Below are 10,146 nucleotides of genomic sequence, written 5' to 3' on the forward strand. Positions count from 1 at the left end.
TACTCCCCTGATTAAAACATCACTTAATTTCTTGTGATGGTGTCTCCAATCTTCGCTACATTGTGGTTGGTATATTCTTTTTCAAAGAAAAAGTGTCATTTATCTCAACCAGACAGATTTTCGACTTGCTTCATGGAGGACTTTTATTTCTGCATAGCAACATTTACTTCATTGATTGCCAGGATATTATTGTGCCTCCACATGCGAACAAATAGCGTGCTTGAGATAGATCTTTATGCGGATCAGATAAATATTCTACATCTGTGTAACCAATCAATTTTGTCTTGGATTCCTCGGGATACAATAAACCAATAATTATGGTCCTTTGAGGATATTCAATCATGTGCTAAACATCATTTCAATGTCCTTTTATCGGGGAGAAACTAAATCTTGCCAGTAAATTTACTGCAGAATAAATATCTGGTCAAATATTGTTAGTAAGATGCACTAGTGCCTGATTGCACCAAGATAGAGTTTCATCACCAAGAAACTCTTCATCCTTCTTTTGAGATCAAACTGAATCATCATTTATGTCAAGTGATCTCATAATCATTGGGGTACTCAATGAATGCGATTTATTCATATAAAATTGCATCAAAACTTTTCAATATATGTGCACTGTTAGAAAAATATTTCATTTGTCAAATTATCAATCTGTAGGTCAAGACAAAATTTTGTCTTACCAAGACCTTTTCATAAAAATACAATGACAATTAGGGTCATTCTTTTGTACCTTTTTTCTTCCTTGACTATTTCAATTCATATAAGAATTCTTGAAGCTTTGTTGAAAAAGTTTCTTTCAAACTTTTATATGTTTCAGACACCTCGATTGTTTCAAGGATTTTCATATAACCTTCATTGTCTAGCTAGACATTATAATTATTCATTACATGCATTCAAGTTTTTCATATGTTGTCATATCCTCATTGCATCCACCAAAGGAGAAAACATCTCCAATAATGTCAGGATTTTTGCGATAAACTTTTATGACCTAAGGCACAAATCGTATTTGATATCTTATGGTTATACTATCGCATAATAATTTATTTGTACCCCACTGACATTATACCTTGATTTATGGACTACAAGTCCAAAATGTTACTTTTCTAAGTAAAATAAAATATACTTGAATTGTGCATTTTACTTGGCCAACCATTTATCTGTCCACACTATATGACAAATTTGAATTCAAGATCCTCGTCACAATTTATATCATTAAGCGCTACCTCATATCAAATATACCGTCGACGGTTATTTGATATCGATTCCAACAAGAAATAACTTACCGAGATCTCTTTATTTTTCATTATTTCAGGTACCTGAACCTTTTTCAAGATTTTATGAAGTGTTATGTCAATGTGCTCTTTTATAGCACTTGCCTCATTGTCATGACCATATTGATCATTTGCTCCTTCCTTCTTCAAGGAATTTTATATTTGGAATCAATTGGTCTATTACGCTTCCGGCGTATCATAGACTCTGTCCTTCAAGGACTTCACATTGGAGCATTTGCAGCTGAATTATATCATAGGGTCAGTGCATTCATCTGGCAACTGATTTGCAACATTCTGCAACTGAATTATCCCTTGAACTTTAAGTTCACATATTTATTTAACGAGGACCTAGATAATTCATAATTAACCCCACACATAATTTTCAGCTGTCAATCATCTCTCCCCTAATGTTAGAAAATCTAACATTCACTCCAACTTTATTTGAAAGTTCATCTTTGTGCGTGGTGGAACAATTAAAATCATAACCGCACATTCAACATTTTAGATGAAAATTATATGGTTCCTGACCCTGAACCAATTTTAATGGGGAAACTTTGTTGTTTTGATGAATTTATGTGTTGCTACATGTTAAATAAAATTATCTCATACCAAATCTTATTTGTGAATTTTGTTCTCATAACCATGATTTAGCTATAATTGGAGGCATACAATTTCTGCTTAATCAACCATCATTATCAATATAATAACTGTGCTCTTAATTTTAACAATTCAAGCAAACAACCTTACAAAAATCAATTTGTAAGTTGACAACAAAATACATGTGACCATCACATAGATGCATCAATCATATAGTTGCAAAAGATCAACATGACAGGTGATCCGGCTCATATTCACCCTTTTATATGTTCCAAAAATTTAAGGGGATTACAATCCCAATCTTAGCTGGTACAATGATCATTTTATCAAGAGAACAAGCAACACAAGATAATTCTTGAAGAATCTTTATTTCTTCATCATATAAATCACCTAAATTCTCAATCACGTTTGCATCACATTTAACCGGAATGGTCAACCAGTCATGCCAAGTGATCTTTATTTTAGTACACTTATAATTTACTTTTAAATGTGATTTCATCAGCGTGTACATGTTTGTATGGAACAAACAAGAGGAAAAGTGAGGTAATCTTTTACATAAACATTTATAACCCTCTTCCGTTGTAGTTATGGAACAAACAAGAGGAAAAGTGAGGTAATCTTTTACATAAACATTTATAACCCTCTTCCGTTGTAGTGATTTATAGTCTCAATATTTATTTTCAATTCATCCGAAACTTAAAAAGTTTCTTTTGAGACTTACTACAACCCCAATATTATTCCTCTGATAATTGTACAACTCGTTAGAGCTTGCAATTAATTTTATGTACTATTACATATTGCATGACACCATCCCTATGGTAAGCATCTCCTTCAAAATCATTACGAGCAAGACGTCTTTCTTGCTTTACTTTTGTTGTACCATAGGTACACAACCAATCACAAATTTGTATTGCCACACAATAATGACCACAACCCTTATAGGCAAGAACTATTTCTTTTTTTTGCCCTTTCGGTAGTTTACAATAAACATACCATAGTGATGTATAAAACGTACAATACAATTAGCCATTTCTGCCTAATAAAATTTATCTCCTCTCAAATCTCCCGTAGAGATAAGAAGTGACATATATCATTTTTTCTCAAACCTTCCATCGAGGTGAGTTGTGGCATATATCTAACCCATAATGATTGTATCACATCTAGACCCATTCTCTTATAGAATGATCGAGCATTCACGATACTCATCACAAGTCACATTCTCTTCAAGGAATGGACTAATTATTTATATGTACTTCATAAATTTGCATTATAAACACATTTTCATGGCTTTAAAATTCATCATATTTCCATGACACACCTCAACATCACTTTGAAAGATCAAGTGTTCCGTCACTTTATCTTCTTGTATCATGATAGAGGATTTATAAACTTGTCAAATTATTGGATTGACAACATTCACAAGTCTAATGACCTTTCGTACCATTTTGATGATAAAAATTGCCTTCACATTTTGAAGTACTATTTGAAGAACTCATATTATTCTTCCTTTTATCAATACCACAATGATGACTATTATAATTCTGTCCCTCCACGCCCTTATTCATATCATTAATTATTTGTCATCTTTCAGACTAATCATTCACTGCTACCACATTCTTAGGATTAAACAAAGCAAGTCAACTGGCGGATTTCAGAGTTATCACATGTTGTTACCGCATTCTTTTCAAGGAATGGAGCAAATTCAATATGATGAATTTCAAGACATTTCATCAAAAATATATTATTTTTCTTAGTCATCATTTTATCATCGTTATGGTGCATTGGCTCAAACTCAATGTCTTACCCATATAAGGCATGTTACGCCATAATTCTATGGGACTTGAACCCAATCACGGTGCATCAAAACTCTAATTAATGTCTTACCCTTTTGGTGCGATAGACCTTGAATCTATCGTCTTATTCTCAAATATTTTTCATTTTGGTGCATCCGGACTTTAACTTGATGTCTTACCCTTTTGGTGCGATGAAACTTGAATCCATCGTCTTACCCTTAACCAACGGTATAATAAATCGAAGTACAACATGATTTATTCTTTGAGTCTTTCAAAACAATCAAAATAATATTCAAACTCATGCTATTTAAATTTGATACCTTCTTCATTTAAGATGTTTTGTATAGCATGTCATATTCAACCAATAGTTGTATATGTCTTTGGTTCCTGAGTAATTGTTCGTGATGAATATTATTTTATTCTAAATCATAAAATATTTTAGAAAATACATACTTGATTTTATGCATATAATACTTTGATTTTCATAACGAGATCAACCAAAATATGAGCTAAAGAAAAATAAGAACTCACTCTCAATTAGATAGAGACTCGTGCTGATAATGTGTTATAAAAATCAAGCTCATAAGAATATAATCATAAAGAGAAGAAGACAAGAGAAGTAGATAAAAGAAGAGTCATTTTCATCTTATTCAAGTGTATACAATGGTGAATGATATCTCTATTTATAGTATTGAGATATAATAGTCAAAGGTCACCTTGGAATTATACATAGTTATCATCAAAGTTCATATCACCTTGAAATCTTATCACATTGGAAACACTAATACATAAATCCAATTAATTATTGGATAACTCTAATGGATCATCCATATAACACAATAGATTTATAACAATATTAACATTAACTTAAAAGGGGAAAAAATATTGTCACTTTAATTATATCTCTAAACTCTAAATTTTTCTAATTATATTTTATTGAAAGAATAGTATTGATTTACTTTATCTTTTATTATTTAAATAATATTGCTTTATATTTTACAAAAAGTAGAAAAAACTAAATAAAATAAAAAAACATTGTCCGTCCGCCATTTTAATTTTTTTTTTAAAAAATACCAAATCGTCCACTAATTAACAAAAAACTGTTAATCGAAGAAATATAACAAATTTTTTTTTTAAAACATAGTCCATAAGCCATTCTAAACAAATAAATAGCAAAATCATCCACTAATTAACAAGAAACTACTATACGTATTCCGACCCGTTGCGTGGTTAGTTGATAAATGCAATCATAAATATTAATTTATTAAAAATTTCAAAAAATTTATCTAATAATTAAATAATATCATCAAACAAATACTAAATTTAAATATGTGTGGAAAATAACTGTAACAACATCTCAAAAATAAAAATTGAAGTCCAACGAACTCACATACCAATCATTCTGGAAAAAAAAAAACTTAAATTATTTCCGTTTCATATTTTGAAATATGACATGTGAGATGTGCATAATTATTTTTTAATATTACATATTTAAGGAACATAAATATAAAGAGCAAAATAAAGAGATTCGATATATCCTTGTTTATTACTTTTAGTATATTATAAGGTATACACCAAATGAATACATGCATGATAGGTGTTTAAATTTATAGTTTATTTTATTTCATTAAATCAAATAATAATGTATTTTGCATAGAGTTGATATAAAAATCCGATGCGAATAAATTTTTGTCATATTATAACTTTAAAAAAAATAAAAAAAATTCTCACTCATGAAATTATATTTAATTTAACACTTGTATTCTACTTTTAAAAAAACATTATATTCTTTAATTGATTTACAATATCTTTTAGCATTATTCTAGTCTTTATATATGTATTTTTTTCTTTTGCATTGAAATAGAAATAAATGAGTGTTTGATCTCAAAATATATACTTTAATTTTTCATAAACTAATAAAAAATCTATTCATATTAACTCACATCCTATCTAAATAAATAGTCATATACATAAACAGATCTCTAAACTTGTTGTGTTTTTCCTCTCAGTTATTTCAACTATATTATTTTCTTATTGAATCATTAAATCACCCATAATTTGTTCCTTTTAAATGCCGGTGGTTGATGTAGAACCAGATTTTGTGAGGGTTGTTGATAGAAGATACATTCTGTTATTCCAAAATTCATTAGTCTAATTGATAGTCAAACTGTTTGAGAATAATTGTGTTTTAATTCAAGTCATTTGAACATATCAAAAAACAAATGAGACTAACACACAGACAGAATGGGATGCTACCTTGGCCTTGCACAAGTATAATGGGAGGTGGCTTGGGAAGTAGTTCACTTTAGTAAGAAGGACTGATGGTTGAAGTATGAACTTATATATGTCTTATGTTGACTTGTTATGATATGATGCTTATGTTATGATTATGTTTTCATCTCTTATGCTTATGTCTTATGTTCACTAACCTTTTAATATATTCTTATGATGTTATGTTAGTTTTCATTCTTAGTACTTTTGTACTAACGCATATTGCCTACATTTTAACCAAATGTAGGGTTGGAGCTTTGAGTTGCTTGGAGGGTAGAGTTTCAAGGACTTTGAAGAAGTGAAGAAGTGGTGAGTCCTCATAGCTTCGAGGGCAAACCTTTATGTTTATTTTTATGTCATTCACTTTTATTTTTAAACTTTTTGGAGGTTGCGTCCCAAGACTTTTATTCATGTCATTCATAGATGGTTTGAGACAATGATTTTAGAAAGACTTCCGCTTTTATGAAATACTTTTCGAGTTATGTTTTAAAGAAAGTTATAAATTCTTTCACATTTAATATGCTTTTATGTAATGAATGCTAAGGGCTTGTATAAGATCTCTTCGAGATCGAATACGCCATGTTACGACTAGGGGGTGTTCTCAAGTCGTGACACTTAGACATGCCCAGCATCACAATCAGTGGCAAAGCCAGAATTTTTAATATTGAGCTGTCAATATGGGTTGAGCCACCCATACAAGCTTTGAAATTTGACGGGCTGGGCCAGGCTAGCCCATTTTTTGTGTGGATCGAAAAATGATTGGCCCAACCCATAAGTATGTGGGCAACGGGCTTGCCGGGTCATCCATCTTTTCTAAAAGTATATTTTTTTATAAAATTTTAAATTAAATTATAATCTAAAAATATTATCATAAATATTGACAAGACAATATTACATGGTGTTAGTGTTACTACTTTATAATCAAATACATAAATAAAATCATCTTTATAAAATTTATCAATTTTGATTTCAAGTAAAAGCATAAATATCTAAATAGAATTTTAACTAATTATTTTCCAATGATCATAATAAAACACAATAACTATGACAATATTCCATAAGTGCCTATATAGTGATTCCCTAGAAAATTTTATTTTATGTAGTACATATTTTATTAACATAATATTCAAATTGTAGTATTTCAAACTTTATATAGATTTTGTGTTTAGATTTTCTTTATTTTTAATACTCTATTTTATATTTATTTGACTCACGATCCGGTCCTATTCATATTTCTCAAGCCTCGTAAATCGATAAACTTATTTAGCGGACTAAAAAAACTTCTTTCTTAAGTAGACTTCAATCTTAACCCAATCTTATCAAATCACAGATTAAATCAGGCCGGTCCAACGGGCACCTAGCCCATATTGATACTCTACTTCTGATAATTGTAGGATCAAGTTCTGTTTTCACAGTGTGATCATGTCCTGACTAGGCTAATGGATCTACAAGTTTTGTGTCATCAGCCCAATAAAAGCAAATTACTTTGCTCTATCTCCATACTTGAATTTTCTGCATCAAGTGTTCTTGTCATGAAAATCTTTTTGGCTCTCTTTGAACAATGAGAAATTGCTTCTTAAGTTAATTAGAATGGACAATAGTTCTCCCATGTTTTTAGTGAAAGGATTGACTTCTAAAATTTAAAAAATGATAAAGGACTTCTGAAACATAAAACGAAGTAGGGATGTAATCCATTCTCAACCTAAGTTATTATAATTGGTTTTTTCAGTATACACGCAAGTATATATGGTCGTGCAAATAATATAGATTCTTAAAGAAACGAGTTATCATTTCCAAGGAACTTATGATTAATTTATATCTAACACTTAATTCTACAAATAAAAGTAAAAAATAACCATTTAAGAGATTGTTATGATTGTTAACTACTACTAATTATGCAACAAATAAAAGTAACCAATTGCGTACGACTTTAAGATGACGTCTTAATCAATTAAAAGATAATTTGAGGGCTACAACATGTATTGAATCTGATGTATCATATTATCGACTTAGAACTAAGTTCAGTTGTCAATTTACTGGTTTATAAGGTTAATTATATGAGTCGGTCTATATACCTCCCTCACCTCTACTCTAGTTAGCTATCTAAAGATATAGTTGAACGGGAAAAAATAGACTAACTGGAGAGCATTTATATTTCATCATATTTAATAACCAAGAAAGGTGTTCGTCTAGGCATCACACGTGAACACTAATCACCACTATCAAATAGATCGACCGAGCTCTCTATATTCTCTGGTCTATCTAATCTTTGCTCTCCCAATTTTAAGATTAGACAATAGCTTTATCTTATGGCGTGCAAGCATAAAATTCTAAAATAAAAATATAGAAGTAACTTATAATGACAACCAATAAATAATACTAAAAAACTTTAATAATCAACAATCTATTCGTAGTTACAACCTAGAATTAGGGTGTCTACTCACTCATACTATTGAAAAACCACAAAATACAATTGATCATGTGATTTTTGGAAAATAAAAGAGTTAGAAGATCAAAACCTATTGCACACCAATAAAAAGTCAAACCCTAACAATGGATCTCTAACACTATGTTTGGATCATTATTATCCATTGTATTGTATTGTTACTATACTTACAATGTTTGTTTTGATTGTTACTTAAAATGTATTGTATTGTATTGTTAAATTTCGTTGTTATGTAACAATGAAAACCCCTATTTTATGGAACAACCAATTTGGTGTGTTCCCATTGTTTCTTAATTTCTTTTTCCAATTATATATTTACATAATATTTCAAAATACTATTTTATCCTTTATCTTAATTATTTAAATCTAGTCAAACCTCCTATCCTAGAATAATTAGGATATTTTAGTAAATTTATAAATTACAATAAAGTACGATACGATCAAACTAAACAATTAAAATGTTATTAAACAACAACAAACAATACAGTTTAGCCAAACATTGTATCTACCATATAATACAGTACAATAGAGTACAATACATTATGAAACAATGGGTAACAATGATCCAAAAACTTATAATAGTAGGAAAATTAGAGTCAAATTCTATTACAATTAGAAATCTTTTTTCACACTATTAGGTTGGAAAAGTTGGCAAAAGGGTGGCGTCTCGCGACTAGCATCGCAGCTCTAACTCGCCTTAGAACTCTTCACTGTGGCGTGTCACACCAAACATCGCGCCTGAGAAGCGCCTCAGAGTTTTCGACAGGCGCGTCAAGCCAATTAGTATGCCACAAAACCTTCCCTGAATTTCCACCAGTTGGCGCGCCAACCAGTGTGCCAGCCACTAGTGATTTTTGCCTTAGTCATTTTCTTGCATGTATTTGCTCCTTTTTTCTTCGTTCCAACTTCAATTTCCTCGAAAGTTTTTGAAAAAACTAATGATGTGTGTGAGTGCACAATCGTCACAGTTACACACAAAAATCAAGCCAATAACTAAAGATTATTCTTTAATTCAATCAATTCATGGATAATTATTGACAACTTAAGCATATAAATATGCCTACCATCAATAATCTTTCCTGTCATTCCTTATGTGTAAGCGCAATAAAAAATCATCAGGAAGACCTTAACATTTTTCAAGGAAAATACCTTCCAAAGAATAAATTTTCCTAACTATATTTTGGAATTGGTTAGACAAAAAGTTGTTGACAAATGATAGAAGTAGAGGACTTGAAAAATTAAGGTGGTTTCCGTGGATATCTCCACTAGCAATGAATAAGGGTAGTATTCACATATTAATAGGTGCAAGAGATATGAAAATAGAAACGAAGAATACTGTACAGGAAAATTATTTGTGTCATTTAGAGCTGTAAATGGCACAAATGAAAATAGAAACGAAGAATACCACCTTGAGATCTTTTAAAGAGTTTCAAATGGGCCATCTGTTTGGGTCATAATTGTGACCAGGGGTTGGTTACTATCGTGGTAATAATCACACCGGATAGTTAAATTATATTTATCATCTAAAACAAGGTAAATTTATATCTCAAATATATTACAACTGGAAAGTATATATCTAGTAGAACACAAGATTATCTGAGATCGACCAAACATCAAATACTAACTCAAGACTGATCAAACATCAAATACTAACTCAACACCACCTAAGATTGTCCAAACATCATATACTAACTAAATACTACCTTAGTTTGGCGAAACATCAGTACTAACTAACTCAACGCCACCTCAAGAATATAGTGTGCTA

Source organism: Solanum lycopersicum, chromosome 1 (genome assembly GCF_036512215.1).
Source record: "Solanum lycopersicum chromosome 1, SLM_r2.1".
Lineage (NCBI taxonomy): Eukaryota > Viridiplantae > Streptophyta > Magnoliopsida > Solanales > Solanaceae > Solanum > Solanum lycopersicum.